General features: G+C 37.0%; 1 pseudogene; it reads right to left on the bottom strand.

The window, feature by feature from the left end:
* Nucleotides 1–10,197: 10,197 nt before the first annotated feature.
* On the bottom strand, nucleotides 10,198–10,871 carry LOC113324007 (annotated as a pseudogene).
* Between the last annotated feature and the right edge of the window lie 13,991 nt (nucleotides 10,872–24,862).

The following is a 24,862-nucleotide window of genomic DNA, read 5'->3' as shown; positions in this document are numbered from 1 at the left end:
TTATTCGACCATGCCCTGCAAAATAACGTTAGTTACAGTTTTATAGGTCTTTTTTGTTTCTTTTGAGGTCTTATTATGCCTCCCTAAGTGGAGGTATCATTTATCCAACCCTTGTTGATAGGTCTTATGCTTGCCCCAAGGTATTATTTGTGGTAGGGTGGCGAAATCGCAAGCAGTCATTACTCTCTCAAGTAATGACCTATTGACTTCGCCTTATCATATTTCCGTATTATTGCCTCTGCAGGATATATTGATGCATCAATACAATAGACCTACGGTCTCCCTTGAGCCATAGCCCCATGATTTTGACGTCTTTGACACAATTCAGCTCCCTAATGGAGGGTGTCGTCCTTATCTTCCCCCTGATTTCCCCTTCAAGGAAGATTACCTCTAACTGGGTAGGTTAGGCTCTTCCCCTCCGGTTATGCCAACAATAAGTTGTTTTCGTGACCCCTTTCGAGATCACACCCTAAGTAAGGTGTCTTGAGGACCGAGTGTATCATAGTCAGGACTTGCCAACAATTGTTGGGAACACTGCAGACGCCCCAGGCAATCTTGACTCAATCATGTACCGCAGATCCCTGAACGAGTTTCTACGCTCCTTAGGAGAAAGCTTAGTACCTTCGGCTTTTAACCCAGGAGTCTCTGCTGGATAGGCTTTTGTTTCACCCCAATTCTCCATGACTCAGGTTCCAGGGTTTGTATAGCTTTCACCCGAGCCATGCATTACTAGGTTTTCCCCAATTATGATGCGCGTTAGGTCTTATTGTTGCCTCTTGCATTTACGCGAACTAGGGTGCACGCCAAAATTAGATGCCTAGCCTCCCTAGTTAGAGGTTTTAACTTTTATTGCCTCCTATTAAGGTCTTATTATAAGGTCTTATTTTTTCGTTTTTCTTCTACTTGTATTGTATATGAAGTATCTATTTATTTTGAAGAAGAGATCTTTCATTTTCATTCATATGTTTGATCAGTACAATACAAATGTATTCTTTATTTATTTATTCTCCTTCATAATAACTATTTATTGTAAACACATCACTTCTCAAGATAACTTCTCTGCTTTCTGCATCCTTTGTCTTCATTAAATTCGCACACATAAGGTATATTATGATTGCCACCTTGCCTAAGCGTAATATTTCTTCAAGTATATTTGATTCCAAGGATGGTCAAGCTTTCGTCCCACATTCTTTCCTTCACTATCCATCAATTCGTACATTCCATTTCCAACAAATTTCTTTATAATGTATGGTCCATACCGTGCCTTCTCCAATTTTTTGTCTCCACCTTTCTGATAAGGCCGGTATTCCCGAAATACTAGCTCTCCTAGATAGAGCTCCCCTTCTTTAACGCGCTTGTTATATTCACGATCTGATAATGATATTGTCTCCTTAGTGAAAATTTGATTCATTTCTCCTCCCTTACTCACAACATCAACCATTAATTTATCCTTTCTTTTCCCTTCCTTTATCTCTTCTTTCCAGTTTCTTCTCTTATTGGCACGCCCTTCACTTTTCTCAATATCTATTTCATTGCAATTTTTCGCCTCTATGGTGTCTCCTCTTATTATTCCTATTCCTTGGGGTAATGGAAACTTGATGAACTGATGGAATGTTGATGTGACTCTCAATATTCCATGTAGCCAAGGTCGGACTATCAAGGAATTGTAGGGAGACTCGACATCGACTACACAAAATACCACTTCTGTAGTTATATTCTTGAGTGGGATCTGCATGGTGATTTCTCCTTTAGGTTATTTTCCGATCCATTGAACTCATAAATTTTGTAAGTCGAAAGAATTAGCTCTGAATCTTTACGTCCCATAGTTTTGAACGCGCGGTAAAATATATAATATATCCACTGAGCTACCAGAATCTATTAGGATTCTATTTATCGCTCATACGTCTTTATCATCACTTTTCTCTTCTCCGTTCATCGACTTGTATAATTTCTAGGTTGACGACCAATGGACTGACATGCAATTCTCCGCCTCCTGAGACTTCTTCTGCACTGAATGAGATAGGTTGATTCTACCAACCTTGAAGTGGTGATATCTTGTCTAAGTTGAATATTTCCTTTCCTTCATCATCTCGTGCATGAACTCGATTTAACACATTGTCATGGAAATCTTCTATACTTCTGAATGGGTGAATTATCGAATTGAGATATAAGTTCTTCGCACTTGTTCCCACTTCGATCAGATATGTATTCTTTCCAGTCTCCGTTCTTGGTGCTGTTCCTTCTGGTGGTGGAGGTAAATTTGGTTGTGGTACAGCTAGGAAGTGGTTTAATTTACCTTGCCCGATCATTCTCAGTATAATTTTTTGCACATTTCAGCAGTTTTTTGTATTGTGGCCATGAAAGCGATGATAAGCACAAAATTCTCGGCTCCTTCTCCCTGATGGTGGCTCTACTCCAAGATTTGGTGGTGTCGGTATTTCGTCCATTAAAATCACCGCCTCGGAGATCTTGTCTCTTCTCAGACCCTATTGTTGCCTCCTTCTGGTCCTTGATTATAGTACTTTGTTTGACCACCATATCCTTCTCCTTGGTTATCAATTCTTGCAATTTTGTTATTTCCTGCATGATTGTTAAATTGGCTTTCTCTGTATTCTCTATCGAACATTTCTTGATCTCTGCTATTTATTGCCACTTTCTTCTTGTTACTCTATGTTGTTGTATTCTCCTAACTTCCTTGGGAGGTACTTGCAACCGTGTTTATTGACTTTGGCAGTAGTCTTGCGTTCCCTTCTTTTTCATTTGCAGCAGCAACAGGATATGACTTCATTTCTGTTTGTTTTTCCTTGAGAGCTATGTACTCCTCCTAATACTCACGCAATTACGTCATTGTTATGGTATCTTTTAGTTTGAATATATGCGTGTACAATATATCGGTTGAAAAAAAAAACGTTAATGAAATCTAGGATGAAATTTGTTTCTTCTACTCTTCCTGCCATTTTTCTACACATGGTCCTCCAGCGCGTTGTTAAGTTGCGTAAGATCTTATTAGTTCTTCGCCTCAAGCTGAATACCATCTCTATTCCTGGACTAACATGTTGTTACTAATGTATGCTCCCAATAATATGCTTTGTAGGTGATCAAATGATCTAATAGTTCCCATTGGCGCCCATCGAACCACTTTAGAGCTTCTCCTGTTAAGCTGGCGGGAAAATATTTGCATAAAACCGCATCATTGTGCGCCCACTGCAAAAGAGATAAGTTATACACCTTTATGTGTTGGATTGCACGTGAAGTCCCGTTGAAAATGCTAGTGAATGTTGGTAAAGTGCATTTGGTTGGGATCGCTGCATGTTGTATTCCTCTCACAAAAGGTGATTTTCCTGCTTCTTTTATCGCTTATTCTAGCTGCCTTCTTCCTCCATCTCTTCGAGATGTCATCATGGCCCTCATATCTTCTAGCTCTCTTAGTATTGTTTGATTAATGTTATGATCTTCCTTCATTGGTCTTTTAATCCGCGCTTGTCTTTCTCTGTTGTCTTGTCTATTTTGACGCACTACTTCTTGAAATTCCCGCTCTTCTGCATTTTCCCTCCCGCGTCTACGCCTTTCTTTTCTGATGTTAACCTGCGCTTCATTATCGCCCTCAAGATCCTCAACTCGTTGATGATGTATATTTCGGTAAGGTATCTGGATTCGCCCTTGCAATATTATTCTTGCTTCTTCCTCATTTTCCTCCCCATCATCATAAGCGTGATTATCTTCGCCTTGTGGTTCATATCAATTTTCTATGTGATGTTGTTCCATGCGGTTATGACCGAGTTGCTCCTGCGTGTTGTCACCTACATTAAGATTCTCAACAAAGTTGTTATTCAATGGTTGTTCTACGCGGTTATCTTTACGATCTGATCGTCTACGCCTTGGCATGCTCCTGCTTATCCTTGATGTTGAAGCTGTACGCGTTGTCCTAGATGTCGTACACGATCTTTTCTCCTCTAACATGTTGTTTTCTTTCCTTAATTCAGCATTTTGACGTGTTAGATTCTCTCTTGATTCTTCTTCCCTCCTTCTTTATTCAGCTAATTGTTGCCTTAGCTCTCCGATTGTCATGTTTTCTTCATTTCCTTCAATTGGTCCTTCCTCTAGAGTTCGCTCCTCATTTTCTTCCGTTGTATCTGTGTCTGTTGTATGCATACTTACCTCATCATAATTACGGACGTTATTTTCCTCTTGCACATGTTGGATCTAGGATTGGATTTGCTGTACTTGGTTATTTCTTTCTCCCATCGCTGATGATTCACCAATTTCACCTCCTCTTCTTCTTGTGATTCGTCTACTCCTCCTGGTTGCTATCACATGATATGCTCTGGATGCTATTCTCATCATCGTTGTTCCTGAAATAATATCCTCTTTTTTCACAAAGTATGAAATAACCTTTTGAGATTTAGAAAAGCTGCTACCACCAAAAAAAATTCCTTCTCTGAAGTGAAAACTTATACTCTTTTCTTTAGATCTAGAACTCAGAAACTCTCAAAACTAACGAAAACAATGATGAAAATTTTAGTTTGAATATAAAACCGACGACTTTTTTGAAACCATTTTTAAAGAACTTCACAGGCATGGATCATCCCTCTTACTCATCCAAGTTTTCTTCTAGCGCCAAAATGTAGTTGCAGGAAATCCTGCAACCTACACCCAAGTAAATCTCTGAAATAAATCTAAGACATAAAAAAGAAAACTCTAAATCATTTTATTAAAAGATAGAAAAAATACAAAGTAGATGTATGAAAACCCTAACTTGGAGAACAAAACAACTTTCTCTCTCCTAAAATTCTTATATAAGCTCTAAAAAAGATCTCTCTCTTTATAATGGCTTCTTGTTCCTTTTATAGGGGTTACATAGTGGAGTACAACTAATAAAGCCCTTATTTTCGGATCTGAAAGGACGTTATAATCGCCCTTCATAATATTTGCCGCGCTGATCTGTTAGTTACCGCGCTAATCCTCACACTTTTGATGTGACTTGATGGCGTCATCTCATTCGTTAGTAGAAATATAACGAGCGCGTCATATTCGCATGCTATCAAATGATTCCTTCGCCTTATAGTACAAAATGAGCGCGTCATATTCGCACCCGCAGAGAAAATGAAAAAGACAAGTATAGTACAAAATTTTAGTTTGTTCCAATTTCATATGTAAGCCAACATAATAATTCTTGAGTTGATATTTGATAAGCTAACAGAAGCCAATAATACAAGGGTGTTTCAAAAAATGGTCACATTGTCCTTAATTGTTTTACAAATTGATCATACTTTAAATTAGTGATTACAAACTGGTATTTCTCCATCCGACACACAGAAGTTTAAAAAAACGGTAAACTATCTGCCTAATCTACCCCTAAGTCTCTTATAATCGTGGTAGTTGAACCATGTTTAACATACGTCTATGTGGCAGATCTATGCATCCGTGGCACTGACACGCCACCTGATAGCTTGAAGACGTGGCAATCCACCTGGCACTGTTACACGTGGCATTTTCTATGTGGTTGGAAATGTGACAGTTCCCAACGGCTTGATCTGCCTTTCCCTTCAATATAAAACCACACACACCTGCAGACAGATTTAACACTCATTCATTATCATTCATAGTCCTCATATACTAACATTTTTAGAATGGGTGGTGGCAAGATGGAAGAATATTGCAGCAGCAGTTCAGGGGAGACTTCAAGTAGCAAGTACAAGATCAGCAGCATCAAAAACTATTGTTTTATGTGTGAGAAAGGTATGCATGAGGCAATAGACTGTCCATGGATATATTCTAGATGCAAAATGGTACCTTGCAATGGTTTGAGGAAGCTGTTGAAAGCCCAAACTGATGATCATCCTGGTGAGAAGTTCTTCAGCTGATCCATATGCCCATACTTTGAGTGGTTTGCAGATGGTACAACACCTGGAAAAGCAATGCAAATTCAGCTTCCATCTCCACTTTCCTGCTTTGCTTGTGGTGACAAAAGCAAGTACAAAAATCAACTGTCCATGGGCTAATCAACCCTACAAAAACAAGAAATGTAAGGGCACAATAACATAAAAAATATTTAATAATGAACATAACTCTGGAAATTGTTGTTAAGGTGCTCACAACATGCAGATGGGTCAAAGAAAGCCCTAGACCATGGTTCTGGTTTTTCCTTCATCATGTAAGCTGCAGCAGCTGGTGACAACTTGATCAGATCATCCATATTGGCCGACACATACCATAAACAAGATTAATTAAATGCAAATCCATAAATAACATGACTAAAAAGAACTGACAATAGTGAATTAGGAAGAAAGATTACCTTCCAGTGTCTCTCCTTGTAGCATTTTGCAGCATTGTATACAAGGTAGTGCAGCTTTGATCCTTTGAAGTGAGTCTTAAAGTTCTTGAACATATGACTGGTTGTAAAACATATCATTTCAGTTAGAGTTCTTAAATAGTAAATGTTTAAAGAATAACAAGGTTTCCTTTAAATAATAAAATATTGTAAAACTCACCGAAGGCAGTATCTTTTGAAATGTTCTTTGAAAACCTCATCCAATGACTCTTGGAGACCTTTTTGTCTGTCTGAGATAAAGGTTATCTTCCCAGCTGGATGGTCTTCAATAAGTGGCTTCAGCTCTTTCATAAATAAGTGTCAGTTTTCACCACATTCATTCCTCACCACCTTTAGAGCTAGAGTAACAATCCCATTCTGTCAATCTAAACCTGTAGCTTCCATTAGACATCCACCATGTTTTCCAGTCAAGTGGCAGGCATCAAAACCAACGAATGCTCTACCACCATCCTTTCATCCTTGAATTGGTGCTGCAAAAGCAATCATCATGGACTCAAAACATTTGTCCTCACTGAAACAAACATAATCATAAGACATAAGTTAGCATAGTATTTTATGTGGTTATACATAATACATAAGCAAATTATAGTACTGTTACTATAACAAATAAACTAACTTATTAAAGTTAGATTGAAACTCACCTTCCAAAAGAGTAATTTGCAACAGATCCAGGATTAATTGCTTTTACCATGTCACAAAAGGCTGGAATCAGCTTATGAGATTCATCATAGCTCCCATTGAGTCTTTCTAAAGTCATAGTTCTTCCTCTCCAAGCAACATGATATGGAACATTGGTGTTGTGAGTAGTAAAAAATTGATCTTTCAGTGCATATGGTAGTGGCATTGCATCTCCTCTCTTTATCTTGTCATACAAATACTCAGCAACAAATTCTGCATTAGCTGCTCTATTCCTGGTCTTCAGTTCAGTGCTACATGTATGCTTTAAGTTGAACCTCCTCACAGTAAAAGTTGGTTCACCCCTGATAACACTTTCCCAGATAAAGAACTTGCAGTCTTGAGATTTGTTGAACCTGCATATTACTTTAATCCTATCATTTTCATTGGTCTTAAGCTTGTACTGTAATCTCTTCTTAATGGAATAACCCCTTAGGTTCTTCTTGAAGTCATCTTTGTCCATAAACTGCATTCCCACAAACATTGTGTCAACATCATGAGTAATGTATTCCCATCAACATCAGGAAACAAATCTCCATTGCTATCTGCATCAATATATGGACCATGTATTTGCTCAAACTGGTTGTACCATGGATTAGGTTTCTGATGAGTTGGCTCATTACCGCACTCATTGGTTCATTGTGCTTCTGTTATACCTACATACACATAAGGACTTGGTTTGTCATTTCTTTCATATGGAAGCAAAACAGACTAATGACATGATTAAAATAAAAAACACCAAAATAAAACCCAATAAGTTATACAATTACCTTCAGAGCTTGAACTGTCCTCACCACTATTGTACTCCTCATTACCCTCAGCGTCGTAAGGAACAATTGCTTTTCCTTTAGGATCCTCCTGCTCACCTTCCTGCTCCACACCACTTGCTTGTACTTCATTGACTGCTTCCATATACTGTTTTTGATGTACAGAGTCAACCCAGTTGTGGTCCTTAAAGTAATTGTTGACAAAGTCACAGTAAACACCAAGGCCCATTTCATCAGTATCAGAAACTGGACTACTAGGATCATCATTGGGATGACAAACATCTTCAACATCATTAGGTAGTTGAATGTTCTCATACTCCCTTTCAGCTTGGAGTGTTTCAGCACTTAAAACAACATTCTCATAGTCATAATCATCAACATTCACATACTCATCCACATTCTCAAATAAGCTCTTGCTACTGCCTTTACATCCAGTAACTGCATCAACAGATCTCTTAATTATTCTTGGAATCCTTCGGACCTGATGTGGTGATCTAAATCATGTTAACTTCTTCTTAGGTGTGGCAAACATCTCTGGATCAAGTCTGATTGGTGAAGAAGCATAGTTAATGCATGTTACTGAACTGCTTGTAACCTTGGATGGTGTTGAGTCCCTCTTGTTTGATATCCCAGAAGATTCAGTACATCCATCACCAGGAGGCACAATCCTGTCACTGACATTGCACCACAAATTTACATACCCTTCCTCCTCAACAGCCTTGTCCTACATCTCATACCAATGTGAATCATTAACCATATATTCAGGTGTATCATTACCAATCCAAATCACTTCAACCTTCTTATTTGGTGCTAACTTAAAAGAAGCATGAACTTTATCACAAAATGCCTTCAACCCACCAGAATTAACATCCACATTATCAAAATACTGAACCTTATTTGTCCAAAACCATTCTACCCTAAAATTCCTAGTTGGGTACTTCACATACTTCCTGCACAAAATTGAACTGACAATGATTACCATACTAACATATTAATCAAACCCTAACACGGATTTTATGAAAAAAATCCCAAATCCCCAATTTCAGAAATTTAGGGTTTATCAGTAAAAAATTAAAATTCAGAAAATTAGGGTTTCTGAATCGAGTTGATAATCTACAAAAGTAGTATAACAAGGAGGGTATTTACCTGGTGATGTTTGTAAACATCTTGATGGCGAAAATTAACACTGGTTATCTTCACAGTTCGATAACTGACGATTCACACAACTCTGTAAACTCGTATTTCTGTTCACAACTCTAGTAGATCGAGATGAAGAGGTAAGGATATTGAAGAAATATGTAAAGAAACAGATCGATCTGTAACTGCTTCATGGAATCGCCGTCATCTTCTCCATTTCTTCAGAGAAGAAGCTATGGAACAAAGGCGGCAAGAAATGAGGTAGGAAATGGCAGCACAATCGTATTTGTGCAAGGGTTTTAGTTTGTTTTGATCCAACGTACCACATTTTTTCGAGATTGGTTTAATCGATCCCACTCGACCACACACGTGCCACTGCCACGGTTTAGGGGTATTTAGGTAAGTTAACAACCCGACAAACGTCTGACAAGTGAAATAACTCTGCAGTTACATGTCGAGTGACAACTTTGCTAATAGTTTGTAACAGTGGGATCATTTTATGAACCGGAATAGCAAAGTGTGATTGTTTTTGTAAATACCCATAATACAAAGAAGAAAAAATATCAATAAAACAAATATCTCTGACATTAATAACTGATGATGACTAATATATATTGCTCTACAGATTCAATATTTTCTTCATAGACATAGCAGGACCTTAACAAATCCGATCCACCAGAAATGCCGAAGCAATTTTAGCCGCTCCACATGTTATAGTCGACGCTGCATTCCATGTCGTCGAAAAAGTAAACTGTCTATGTGGATCAAGTAGCATTCCTTCTGCCATGCTGGAGAATAGTGACGGCATATTAAACAACGCTTACTCATCCAAGAGTGAACATTTTATTTTCGATATTGCCCAATGCATTAATGCGTCAGATCCAACATTGCTAATAGGGGCACCAAATTAAGTGGGGTGTACTAAAATTATAATAAAATAAAACAGATTTTTATATAGGACAAAATAATTTTTGCCTTGGTTTGGTACATCTCACTAAACCTGGCATCCCATCAGCAGCCTTGCTTATATCAATTACATAAATAAACCTCGATCTATGAATGGGTCGAGGGTCGAATTGGCAACCACTCTTAACCATTTGAAAAAAGAGAGAGGAGGCAATAGGAATCTATCGGGCTCCTCAAACTGGAATTCAAACAGGAGGATTAATAATAATTTCCTCAAACTCTGTTTAATCCCATTTAAAAGAAATGAGTGTATCAATTTTACTGATCACTCCACAAATTGCCGTCCATGCCATACTCCACATCATCGAAATAGTAACCCTCTTATGGAGGGTCAAGTAGCATCCCTTCTGCCATGCTGGCGATTAATGACGGCATATTAAACAATGCTTTTTCGTCCAAAAACGTGGAAGAACTTTCTTGAACTTCATCAACATTATTTTCCATTCGTCTGGAAAATTGCTTAAAAGGAAAAGCCTGTGACACTCTGTTCGTCATTATCGGAGATGGTCCAGAATCAGCCGGGAATGGGAAAGCTAGAGAGGCTTCGGCAACAGCAGCTTGCATATCTTAATAGACGATGACTTAGCACGAGGTAAAACCCACGAAGAATTTTCGAAATTCAGCGGACCCGGTTTTCCTCGGAGAGCTAATGCAGCAACATCATAAGCTCTAGCTGCCATTTCAGGACTTGAATGAGTTCCAAGCCAAATTCTTGATTTTCCGTTACCTGGTTCTCTAACTTCACAAACCCACTTATCATTTTTCCTCTCCCTAACTCCTCTGTAAATTGGGTGTCTAGTTTCTTTAAATTTCTTTCTTCCTTCCCTTTTCTTATGCGATACTGATTGCGGTGGCGAATCTGACACGAAGGATGATAAGGGCGACTTCCCATCAGATACGGAGTTGTTGTCTGAATACAGTTTTTGGTCTGTCCCGGACGATGATGAAGACGGTGAAGAAAGGGAAGAATACTCATAAGAGTGTTCAAAATACATAATCAGTTAAGTATAGTACAAGTAGTGCTAGTGAAAGTGTGTGTGTGACTGTGTATATGAGAGTGAGCAAGTTCAGTTCAGAAGGTAGATAGGGAGACTTGAGTTTTAAAAGTTATGCAATTTTCAGAGTACTTATAGATTTTGGGAAGATATTAAACAGCTAAGTTACTCGGACAAAAACGCGGTTAATGTAACTGGTGGAGGAAAGTGAATATGCGGTAAGTGTTAGAAACCGTTAGCTTAGTTGGGGCCTTATTGGATGAGGTCTATGATCTCCTTTAACATTGTCATTTTTGTTTGTGGTAGTTGTTGTTAACTGCAGTTAAAACCATAGAAAGTTAGAAACCCTACTACCTAGATACTGTCATAAAATAAGATGTACGATATATGCTGCCCAATGGAAAGGCTTTCATGAAAGTGTGGCCCTAACCTTAAAAACACCGAGATATTTGATAGATATTTGGAAACAGAGAATCTATGAATGAATACTTAACCAGGGAATAAGGGCAATTCCTATGGAAATCAACAAATTCATTTTTTTGTTCAGTCACGTGGATGAACAAATTGTGTTTTCCATTATGATAAAGGATTGGGCGTTAGACAACTAAGCGCGTGACCATAATAAAAATGCTAGCGAGTGTAGGTAAACCGCCGGCGCTGGCGTTTGTAATAGAAATGCTGACGTTTGAACCAAGGTCGCCAACGACTACTTTTCAACAGCCACGGGAACGGCTAGTTTTTTCCTCCATAAATATGGCTCGAGTTTGATCTTACAAATTCACAACAATATTTTATCCGATCAATCTTTTTTTTCAATTGTTTTCAATTTTCAACTATGAATTCTGATTTTGATTCTTCTGAGGAGGATATGGAGATGGATGACATGTTGTACGAAGAAGATGAAGAAATGTGTATGGAGTTTTTGCATCAAATGGATGAAAATGCAGATCAAGATAGAAGAAGACGAAATTTTATGTTGCAATTACAAACCGGGATCATACCAAAGCCTCTAGAGCCTTATGAAGTTGCGACTAGAAGATGGACGTGGCGGAATCGACATTTTTACCACAAAAAGATGATGCATGATTATTTTAATCATGATTGTGTGTATTCCGATGAGAATTTTCACGGACGATTCCGCATGGGCCGCAACTTGAAGCAAAGGATTATTGCCGAGCTTTGTCACGTACAACCTTTATTTAATTATCAGTATGATGCACGACATACACGAGGATTTAGTCCCGAACAAAAATTCACTGCGGCCCTACGTATACTTTGTTACAGGGTACCAGCGGATTCCACGGATGATTACATCCATATTGGGGAAACAACCGCCTTTAGGTATCTCAAATTCTTTTGTGAAATAATAGTTGAGCATTTTGGTCCAACCTTTTTAAGAAAGCCTACTCAGGAAGATGTTCAAAGAATAACTTCATAAAACACCGAGAGGGGTTTTCCAGGAATGCTAAGTAGTCTTAACTGCATGCACTGGACGTGGCATGCGTGTCCGGTAGAATGGGCAGGTCAATATAAGGGTCATTATCCAAAATCAAATGTAATTTTGGAAGCTTCAACTACTTATGGTTGTTGGTTTTGGCATGCCTTTTTTGGACTCTCGGGTGCAAATAACGATCTCAACGTTTTATATAAGTCATCATTGTTTGAAGATCTTAAGAATGGGGTCGCGCGACACTGTCATTTCACCATCAACGATCATCACTGCACTCAGGGTTATTATCTAGCAGACGGAATCTATCCAGAATGGTCAACTATGGTTCAAGCTTATAAACAGGTAGGCTTTGGTCCGACGACTTCGAAGGATATGCAGTACTTTAACACACAACTAATGGCATGCAGAAAAGATGTTGAACGCGCTTTTGGCATATTGAAAAGGAAGTTTGCCATCATAGCTGGCCCGACGCGCTTTTTTGATATTCAAGAAATGAACAAAATTATGCTGACTTGTATCATTCTGCATAACATGGTCATTGAAGAAACCAGGCGTGACCCAACCTGGACTTGTTTTCCAGATGAAGATTTGACGTCGAATCTTGTGGTGGAGCATGGGCGTCCGGCAAGAGAATATAGACTTGCCACTGACAGACTCCACAATCGGGAAATCTATGCACAACTAAGACAAGATTTAACAAAGCACCTTTGGGCTTTAAAAGGAGCACCAGACGGTGCGGGGAGAGGGGGAGGGGGGGGGGGGGGGGGGGGGGCGAGGTAGAGGGAGAGGAAGAGGGAGATAATCGTGTACAATTGAGGCAATTATATATAAAATTTTTTGTTTAATTAATATATTTTTTAATTTAAAGTTGTTTGTTAAAATTGAGGCAAGTATACTAACTAAATTAAATTAAAACGACTACACTGAATTGAACTAAACTTAACTACATTGAATTGAACTAAATGTGTTCATTCATTAGCAAGAATGAATTCCTCTTTGTTTTCTTCCGAGGCATCGTCTTCGTCTTCTTCCAAATTCACACACTGGCCAGTTTGTTGATGGGTGACTTCAGTTTGTTGGTGGGGGACTTGTTGGGCCTGGACTTCTTGTTGTTCGGTCTCATCCATTTGCTTAGTCCATATAGAATATTGCATTTCATTCATTTTGTCGGTGTCCAAGGAGAGTAATTTGCTTAGCTTACAATCCTTGTAGTGTTGTTCTCGCGCAAGACGACTTTTCTGTTGATTATTTAAAGAATGGCACGGTCCCTGACTCTATCTACCTCCATTTTCATCTCCATTGACTTGTGATCAGCATAGTTGAACTCGCTTGAACCTCCTTCTGCTGCTCGGTGGGCTGCGTCTCTCGCTGCTTTTGCAGCTTTCTGACCACCTCATATTCTTCTCTTCAATTTCGTGTTAACGTGTAGATTAGTGTTGTGTTGTTCCTGACTACCTGGAGTTCCATCAGGTGAGGAAGCAGGCCCTCCATTCTGAAAATCCTGTGAGATTGGACCGTGTGGTGATCTTCCAGGCACTTGATGACCTTCCAACAAGTATGGATTAAACTTGTTCATCACCCTCAAAATGGTGAAACAAGTTTCATGTTGGAAGCTTGAACCTTTGTGGGATCTTTGCCACTCTTCCCGATATCTTCGTTCCACATATGGTTCGCCTTCATTACTTTTTCTGTTGTTCCACATTTTATTGATCGAAGATACATATTCGGTAACGGATGCTGAAATTGTGCAAAAATGATGAGACAACCCATCGGCATCACGACTATGAATGTTACCGGTTTCTTCACAAATTTTTTGTAAAATCTTACGATAAAAAGTTTTTTTTTTTGATAAATACCATTGATTTCATCTAATGTATATAATACATAATTTCTGCAAAGTGTCTCGTTTTCATCCATCGTATACTTGGGATCACGAATTTTTTTGTTCCTTTGTTGTGTTTCTTGTTATGTTTCTTGTGGTGTTTGTGTTTGTTGTTGTGATCGTTGTTGTGAGGATGCCATATTTGAGAATTTTTCTGAAAGATTGAATTAATATGAATAGTTTGGTATAAAAAGAAAAATTTAGAGACGGTATGAAAATTGTGTAATGTTGAGGAAGGTGTGAGTCTAAGTACGTAGACGAACTGAATTTACAGGGAAATGAAAGGAAAAGTGGCGCTGGGATGGGAGTAGCAGTTGGCGCTCATACAAAGAACGCGACGCTTTTACTATAAACGAAGAGCAACAGAAAATTGCCATCTGCCCCAAGCATAAGCAAAATGGGTTTTCAGTGATTGTACTTTGAGAAAATGATTTTTGTTTATGGTAACAAATGGTGTGAAATGATATACACCAATGTGCTAGGCCTACGGCCTACAAGCCTGCCACCATCATTGCCATGCTTATAAAGACACTACGGGGGATCATACATGGGGACCTCTTGTCTTCTTTTCACCCTTTGTGAGAAATCAAATCGCACATAAAGGAGTGATAGAGAGATTAAATAACATAATGTAAAATATATATAACATTTTTCCATATACGAAAGGGCAATAGCTGTAACAACAAACTTATGCATTTGCATTTCCTTGATCCATTCCTAGATTTCGAGTAGGGATATACTCCGTGCCATAACTGGTTTCGGAGGAATTGTTTAGAAGCTAAATTTTTAGTCCAAGAAATAGTCTCCTCAAAGATATTATTTTTACAAAAGAAGGCTAAACTAAAAGCATCTGCATTTGGTTCTATGGAAAAGCTAAAGATTAGTAAGCACAAAAGAGATTTGGTACGATCTTTCATCTTTGTACGTCTTCTTGATAGATCGCGCAATAAGACTGGAAAACGCCCTTGCACCACATCTTGACAGAGATATTTGAGAATGTCTACGATAGATTCTTCTTCTACTTCCATTGTCACGTTTATCTTTTGCATTCCTTAGCCCAAATAGTTGAGATCCTCTGCTTGTCCCATCCTTCCATCATATTCTAGATGTCCTCTAGACCCAATGATGTGTCCTGCAAAGTCATAAGCAGTCAAAGCATTATAGTAAGTTTGAGTGTCAGGTTTAAAAGACTAGAAATCTTTATATTGACCCTGTATTTCCCCAAATTAGTTAAACGGTCGATAGTGGTTATTCAGAATATGATTCTGAATATTATGAACCCTATTGTGATCGCAGAGGTGATTGATGATACTTTTAGTGGTTTGCTTCACATTCAGAGTAGAAAAATCAAAGAAGAGAGCACGTCTGGCTTTCCATATGTACAAGCAAGTAGTAGCATAAGTCGCGGTTTCATGTTCGTTCCTCCCAATCCATGAGTTTATCCAATCAACAAAAGTTGTTGGTGTTTTTCCAATGATATGGTTGCAGCCTAAAAGTCCATGCCATGCCTGAACAACAAAGAGACATTCCATGAAAAGGTTCATCATGGATTCCTCCCTACAGTTGCATGTCTTGCGTATGTGATCAACACGGTGTAGAATACTTGCAGTTTTTGTATTTTGGGGAGTATTCCATGTGTACTTTTCCAGAGAAACAACTTTATAACTGAAGAAATGTCCATTTTCCAGATCATGTTTCAATCTGCAAGATTTGCATCCTGATTGTATTTTTCCTTCATTTTAGCTTCATAGAGGGATTCTACATAAAGTTTCCATCTTCTATTAGATCTCATCTAATTTGACCACGCTCTCTAGTGTGTATCATTGTATCTTTGATAGCCATAAATTCTCTCTAGTTGAACCAAGTCTGCAATTTGTAGTCATCCAAGTAGCTCCTTTATTGGAAACGAGGTGTTTCACCAGTTATCAGTCATCAGGGAAATTTTCTAGTTTGGTAAGTTGTCGTACGTGGATCACCAATTAATCCAATTTCCTTACCAAATATTGATACCAGCACCTTTCCAACTTTCCAAGGGATGTGTTTTAAAATAATCTCAATCCCTACCAATATTCCTTTCCAGATTCAAGAATCCTTGCATGAGGCTTGGTATCCATGTTTAAGATATTCATGCTTCTTATGTACTTGTCAGACATAATGCGAGACCATAAGGATTCTTGTCTTGAACTTATCTCCAACCAATATTCATTATCATATCATTATTAAATGTTTCGATATTCATGAATCTCAGTCCTCCTAACTATTTTGGTTTGCAGATAAAATCCAAATCTTTTGGGTAGTAACCTTTTGGAGAAGTCTCTCTGCATCTTGTTGATGTCGTTGTTATAGAATTTATTGGTTGAACCCACCAAGTGTTGGGTATGTCAAGTTTGGTTGTCATATTTGAGTTCCAAAACTTGAAGATGCTTGATATGATTACTAGATGCAACTTCGTTAGGTTAGACTAGGAACAATAGAAATGTTGATACTCGCTCGTGTTACTCCGAAGAACCTGAAGACGTCTCGATATCAACGAATACATTACTCTTCTGTCCCAGGTTAGTAACACAAACTTGACTTGTTACATTTCTATCTACGTTTCTTTCAAGTTGTTTAGATGGAAAACATAATATACAAAGTTTATTTATGTATCTTTGGTATTGGTGACTCGATCATTTCATTATGATCAAAGTGTCAAGAAATTGTATACTAGTTGTTTCATACAACTTTGGTATATGAAGTTACGAAATATAGTTTATCTATTGGAACTTGTAGATTAGATATATATAACACTATTTGGGTTGATTCCATACCTAGAAAACTATACTTCCTCCGTTCCACTTTAGATGATGTTTTTGGAGTTTTCACGCAGATCAAGAAATGGACAGAGATATGAAAATTTTCCGTTTATACCCTTGAGAAAAGTCTTCAAACATTAATTTTTACTAGTGTATTTAAAAAAAAACTTACAGTTCCAAGAAAAAATGTAAGGGTGTAATTGGTAGTTATGTGGAAAAATATGAAAACTTTCAAGTATTGTGGAACAAAAAAATAACCCTAAAACATCATCTAAAATGGAACGGAGAGTATTTAATAACATGAGTTTAAGGAAGTAAACATACGAAAATAATTTTGCATTTTAAATGAAACAAATGATGTCTTCTAGGAGCGATCCCTTAAAAACAAGGTTTTCTTACCAGGACCTATGTTAATGATCTCTTGTTTGACTAATCTCTTAACAAGGATCTATACTAGGACTGGTCCTAAAGATCTCTAATAGGACCAATCCTATGGATCTCTAGTAGAACCAATCCTTAGTTTAATCAAGTTTTTATTTTTGATTTGTCTAGTACTTTTGGGTTTGTATGGATACCGAAAATTCCTTTTGGTTAAAAAGGAAAGTTCACGAGATGTCGACATAGTATATGTGAACATGTGTTAAAATCTTATCACTTAAGGTTCAATACTTTTCCTTGATACTCAAGGCGAGATGCCATATTCTAAATATATTTTTTATATTCAAATATATATGCTTTTCATATCCCAGGGGATAAGCATATCTATCGTTGTTATATTAGTAAAGTATATGTTGTATGCTAGCTAATATTAATTGTCATCCAAGAGAGATTTCGGTACATATGTTGGATTACCAGTTGGAAGAAACCGAAGATATACATTTATTGCATATCTTTAAGATTTTCGGATTTGGTAGTTCCTTGTTGTCCAAACATGCCTTGGTCATTATAAATAAAATAACTTGTATTCTTACAAACTCATCCCTTTGACACGCTACTTAACTGTTTGTGTTGGAAGACCACTAGTAGTATTCTTTTTACACCCGTTCATGAGGAGAGTATCCTAATTAGGTAAAATATCGTGTATGCGCTTCATTTAAAGACTTATATGGGATCAAAGAAGCCATAGTAGTGTCATCGGTGAGAAAAACGAATCGTATTGTTATTTTAGTTTTTGATTATTGATTTAATTGACTAACGGTAAATTTGAACCTTGACAGATCTAATTTTTTTATTATGTAATCCTTCTCTTCTGATATAAGGTCACTCGAACTAGTTCAAGGATCGACGATTTCAGATATGCTTTGTTGCATCTAGATCTAAAGATAGAACTTTTGATCATCCAATGTTAACATACTTTGTTCTCTATGTGATCGATCATTGGTGGAATCTAGTTGTTTGTGCAGGTACTTTGAAGATCGAAGATTGAAGACTACATACAAGATTTCATTTTGTTATGATGGTCTTTGTGATAAATTCGAGCACACTTGATTAACTGGGATCCGACAAATTTTTTATCTCGAATAAAGTTTTTAAAGCTTGTTGTATATATCGGAAATCTACTTTTTCGGGGATAGGGAAAAACACAAGATACCAGAAGTTTTGTTATCGAGGAAACCGCACTGCAGAAAATCCTTGGGACCTCGTCCAGATTCGAAAACCGAGTTGTATTAACTACAGACACTAGCCTACTATCAGACTTCGTACTGGAATGCATATGAGACTGAATCAATCCTTCGGGCGATTCAGTTACAACCATGGTCCTTACATCTCTTGAACCTCGCAAGGATCTACGCACTCGATTCCCTTAGCTGACGTCCTTTACAAACCATGAGTTGCTTCAGGCGCAGTGAAGACTTCTGATACAAATATGTCTCTAACAAATAAACCTATTTGATTTACGTTTAGATCGAGAGATCAAGGTGTGTAAATATGGTTGCAATAGACAAACTAGCAAACCTCACAAATATGGAACTTATGACTCCCAAAGAGCATCCTAGATTCTTCACCACCTCTAAGGAACAATCTTTAAAATATCACTTAAGATCAATTTTTAGATATCTATCTTGAGGAATTACAAAGTTTGCGATGAATAGAACTTTGCGACTTATATCTATCTTGTGTGAAAGAGATTACAAAAACCTCGATAATAGAAATGCAAGATCAGGATACACGAACTATCAAGATAAAAGATGGTCGGACCTGGCTTCACGAATCCCCAAAGCGAAGTCTTTCAGTCGTAAACCTAATTATATTTCTCATAGGAAACCTAGTTTCGTAGAGGACGACTCTAGATCAACTAGGACACAAATTGTCATGGATTGAATTTCCCAGTTGAAAGAGCATCCCTATTTATAGATTTTCAAGACTGAGGGTTGCTTAGAATTCAAGCAAAGATAATTTGGGAATCAACCAAACAATTTAGGTCTTGAAAATTTAATAGAAGAATATACACAATGGTCCGGTTCTGGAACCGCGTATAATGACTTGTTCAGTTTGGAAAATATGCCATGTGAACAATAAACAATATGATGTTCATTAACTCACTTAAGAGTTTAATCATGATGCACACACATAAGTGTTTAAGTGATTAATAAAGTCTTAAAAGTTATAAAGAGGGCCATAACAATCTAAACATATTTTAAAAAATAAGTCTTTGATCATCTGCTAGAATTTACTGAGACAGTTGGTGAGATGGTTCGTGAACCGTACGGCTAGTTCACGAGTCAAGCAACTAAGGTTCATGAATAGGGTTTTCCATCCGTTACATGGATCGATAACTCAAATGGGTACGGTTTGTGAACTGGGCTCGCCAACCGTACTTGGCTTATGAACTCATATGAACATAATTCGCCAACCGGGTTCGCCAACCTTAAGCCTGTTATACCAACATTAACAAAATTAGTTCACCAAGGTTTGCCAACCGGGTTTGTGAACTGTTCTCAAATGAACTTGAGGTTTGCAAACAAGTTTGCCAACCTTCCCTGTAATTCTAAAATCATATATTTATGGTTTGCAAACTGGTTTACCAACCTACCATGAACACAAATATCAGAAGTTTATGAATTTCTCTCTTATTATGTTTGAAACATTTCCATATGATAAAATCAATTGTACGTGTTGTTTTCAATTGATCCACAAATTAATTCTCAAACAATAAATTGTTTGGAACTAATATTGTTAAGTACCTTTGAACATCTATATTAGAATCATATTTCGAGATTTTTAACAAGACAAGCTTGACTCAAAATTTCTTCTTTGTGAATCTACTAGAAGTCATTCAACATAGTCTCAATAGATTGAATGGTAAGATAATGAGTACAATAGAATGGTTCAGTCTTTGCTTTGACCACTTGTGATTTTTTTGTCCGTACAGGTAGCCAAACGAAAAAAATGATGGTGTACTGGGTAGCCTTTTTCAAGCTTTTCTGTTAGAGGAATATAGGTATCAAAAGTATCCACTGAGTTTGGAGCAACTGTTAGGATGTAAAGAACTTCATCTAAGGGAATCAAGTTTGTAGAATCCTGCGAGGTTCAAGGGACGCAAGAAATACAACTGCAGTTGAATTTCTTGAAGGGTTAATTCGGTCTCAAATACATTCCAGTCCGAAGTATGATAGTAGGATAATGTCTGTGGAGGTTTAACACAGTCTGGTGTTCAAAACTGGACGAGGTCCCGAGGTTTTTATGTAGATGCAATTTTCCTCGTTAACAAAATTTCTGGTGTCTTGTGTTTTTCTTTTTCCGCATTATATTGTTTATCTTTATAATATGAATAACACAAGTAGTACGTAATCAATTTAGATAGTTGATGTCCTTATTATTTGAGATCAAAATCAAGTTGTTCTTGTTGAATTCATATCTTGATAGATAGATTGAAAGTTCCATAATTGTTAGAATTCGGATCTCCTTAATTCAGATACAACTTGTTCTTAGATATTGATTTTTGAGATCATCCAGGAACTCTTCTACAAAATCAGGTACAAGGACCTTTTGGTCTACAAATATTGATTTTGGAAGAGAAAGAGAAATACTCTATATACAATTTTTTTTCAATGGTCTTTCTTTTAAACCAATTTTGATTGTATTAGGTTTTGTCCATACAGTTTGCCGAACAAATAATTTGGTGGTATACTTGGTGCTCTCTCCTTTTCAACATGTACTACCAGTTCGGAATCAATATCAAAGTGCACTCTCTCTAGATATAATTCCTTTGCCCAGGTTACAGCTTCCCAAAGGGTCCTATGAACTTTGCTTACTCTACATTTCTGATATCAGTTTGGTGGATGCATTTTGTTGTATGTTGTACATCTGCAAAATTATGAATTATTAGTCCAATGCCACCAGTTTTAGTGGTTGGACTACTAAAAACTCTACTAACCTAGTAGACTGGATATGCAGTTGGTTTGAGAGTCTTCAACATAAACAGATAACATAATTTGAAATTGTTAAAAATTGAATTATATCTTGGTGTATCTGTCAGCAGAGAGATGTGAAAAAGTTTTTCAGAACAACAACTCGACCTTGAAAAGATTATTCAGAAATGTAGGAAGTAGATTGAAGAGCATGCGGTTAGAAAGATATCCATTTAATATAGTGACATAAGACACAACCGAAGTAATATACACTGGTTACCTTCCCATTTGGGTGTTTTAATTATTAAATATACATGGCTCATATGAATAATGTTGAACCAAACAGCTCTAAATAAATCACAATTCATGATAATGTGAGTTGGATTCTCGGGATATTGATCATACCGAAGGGGCATGAATCAACCAGATTATTGATAACTCCAACAAGTTGATCCATTATAGGAAGAATGTTGGATATGCATTTCAAAAGAAATTATCGTATTCTTGGTAGAAACTGTTGGAAAAAATACAGTTTTATGTGAATAAAAATTACTAATAAAAAGGTTTTTCCAAAAATAAAAACACCTTCCAAATTTTATCGGGTTAGGGTTTTATATATATGAATAATTTTTTTTATTGTATAGATATATAGAAAAACCTCTCTTATATCCCCTAAGGTTTTTAGTACTTCTTCTTCGTTTTTTCGATGTTTGATACGAGGGTTTTAAGTGCTAACGATTCGTGAGTTTTCCGCTGCCAAGTTCTAGAAGGACAAGTTTGAATGTGCTATTCAAGCTTGTTAAGATTGTTGTATCTTGGAGGCAGATGTACCCGTAGGGCTATAGCATCATCTTTTTCAGAGTGTAGCCGGGCATTCTTGTCTTAAGGACAGTATGTTGAACATGCGCCTCAATCTACCATTACCGTTTTTCTTGTTTCCATGGTGTTTAGCAGGATATTCAAGACATTAACAGTTGACTAAGGAGAACACACGAAAATCAGATAAGTGCCTCTTTTATTGATTAGTTATTTGATTTTTTCAGTTTTAATTGTTATTACCCAACAGAAACAACAGCTTTCATAGGGATTAAGATCTTCTACATAATTGGACCAACAAATGTATTGAGTTGAGATTTCTCGTACATCTTTCTGTAGCAATACTTGATTCTAAAGTTTCCACTTTTCTCTAGGGTCCAAATGAATCTGTCAGATTGATTTATATGAAGTGTAATGTTAAGAATAAGACTTACAGTGCTTGGTTCAAATAGCTCTTGTATGAGATTGATGTTCCAAAGTGACGAGTCTGGTTCGAATAACTACCATACATGAGTGTAAAGGAGGTTGGTTCATACATCCCGTTAGGAGTTGGAGGTGCCTGCAACTCAGGTAGTCATATATGCTTCCAAACCAGAGTATTTTTACAATCTCTTAATCCCCAGTAGCTGTATTTTGGAATGAACTAAAGTTCTGAGATAATACTTCTCCAAGATCATGTGGTTACTTTTCTTTTTTAAAACGAAAATAACTCCATCTGGGAAGTACTTTGCTTGGAGAGATTTGGCCATTATTGAAGACGAATTTGAGCATAAAATCCAAGCCGATTTGGATAGAAGTGCTGTGTTAAAGACGTGTAAATCTCTAAAACCCAAACCTCCATATTTTTTGGTCTTGATGGCTCTCCTAGAAGTGACTATATGTGTTCATTTGTTAGAATTCTTGTTTCTCTAGAATGCTTGATGAGAAGAGTTCAACTTATTCATGGTTACATCTGGTACCTTGAAGGCGGTCATGTAGCGAATAGGAATGAAGTTTATAACATTTCTGATCATATACAATGACCTTACTGCTTCACACATGCTTCTTCCTCTCCACTTAGTAAATTTGCAGGCCATCTTTTCAATAAGAACAAAAAAAATAAAAATGAATCATTTTATTTCTTCCTACAAAGAAAGGAAGGCCAAGGTATTTCTCTTCATTAATGTTCAATTGTATTACCTGAAGAATACCACTAATACCTTGACGTTAAGCCGGTACCATATTTGAACTGAAGTATCCAACTGACTTACTGAAGTTAATCAGTCGGCATGAACAAGAGTTAAATCAATCAATAACTTGAAGAGGTTTATTTTTATGAGAAATATTAGCCTTACATGATACAAGACAACCATCGGCAAATAGTAGATGATCGATCTTTGGTGATGATCTAGAAATCTTCATATGCCTAATAATTAACTTGTTGCTTCACGATGAGATAGATGTCTTGAGAATGATTTCATGGCCGGAATGAAGAGATAAGGTGAGAGAGGGTCACCTTTGACGAATCCTATGATTTATATTAAAAGCTTTTGTAAGAGCATCATTGAGATATGAGTTGATAGAATTTGTCCTCGAGACCAAACTTCTTGAGGATCTCTATGAAGAAATTTCTACTCTATCATGTCAAAAGCTTTCGAGATATCCATTATAACCAAGTGACCACATTTACTTCTTTAATTTTTTTGGGTTGAACAATCTCTTGGCCAAGCAGACATTTTTAGAGAACAATGTACCGGGTAAGTATGTTGCTTACATTAGAGAAATAATGTTGATGATATATTTCTTCATCCTCAAGGTAATAATCTTTTAGATAATCTTATAAACAATATTACATAATGCAATCGTCCTGAATGGTGAGGAGTTTGAATTTTAGGAATAAAAGTGACTCTTAGTTTGTTAAGTTTCTTGAGTGAAAACTTGCATCGAAGAAAGCTTTGATCATCTTACATATGTCAACTTTAACAAGCGACCATTTAGATTGATAGAATCCCGACGGGAAGCCATCCGCAAATTGGGGGATACTAACTGTTAATTGGAGTTGGATTTTTGGCTAAAGGGATTTTTTTTTTAAAATGAAATGGAATGTCAATGCTGGCCTTTACCCTAATAAAAACTAAAAGGAAAAATAAAGTGCCAAATCATTTGGTATCTCCCTTTATTCTCCAACTGCCGACTGCACCTCTCTTCTTATTCTTCTTATTATTCTCCTCCTCCTCCTCCTCCTATTTCATAACTTCTTCATTTCATCAGCAAGTAATCGAGGGTTCCAAAAATTCTTCGTTGATTATAGGTTTTAAATCAAAAATTAGGTCAAAATTAGGGTTACATAGTCATAGTCGGCACTGGTATAAGTTCGAAGGCAATACGACTGGTATAGTTGGTATTGGTTTGTTGACGAAACCAATACCGAATGTGTTAGTCGGCATTACGGGTTGTTACATTATCTAAGACGACTGTTGGTACACCAATGCCGATTGTTTGTGAGGCAGTGTTGACTTCGGTATTGCAATGCCGACTCCTTTATTCATTTAATGCCGATTTAAAGATTGACTAAGAGTTTGAGTTAGGGTATGAATTGGTTAGAATCTCTCATATCAATCAAATCTCTTATCTTCTTCTTCATCTCTACTCTCGCTATTCTATAACTAACACTTAAAAAAATAAAATCTAAATCTAAAGTTTATTTTAACACACTT

This window comes from Papaver somniferum, chromosome 11 (genome assembly GCF_003573695.1).
Source record: "Papaver somniferum cultivar HN1 chromosome 11, ASM357369v1, whole genome shotgun sequence".
NCBI classification, from domain to species: Eukaryota; Viridiplantae; Streptophyta; class Magnoliopsida; order Ranunculales; family Papaveraceae; genus Papaver; species Papaver somniferum.
The sequence above is the reverse complement of the archived record's forward strand: the minus strand, read 5'-3'. Positions and strand labels throughout refer to the sequence as shown.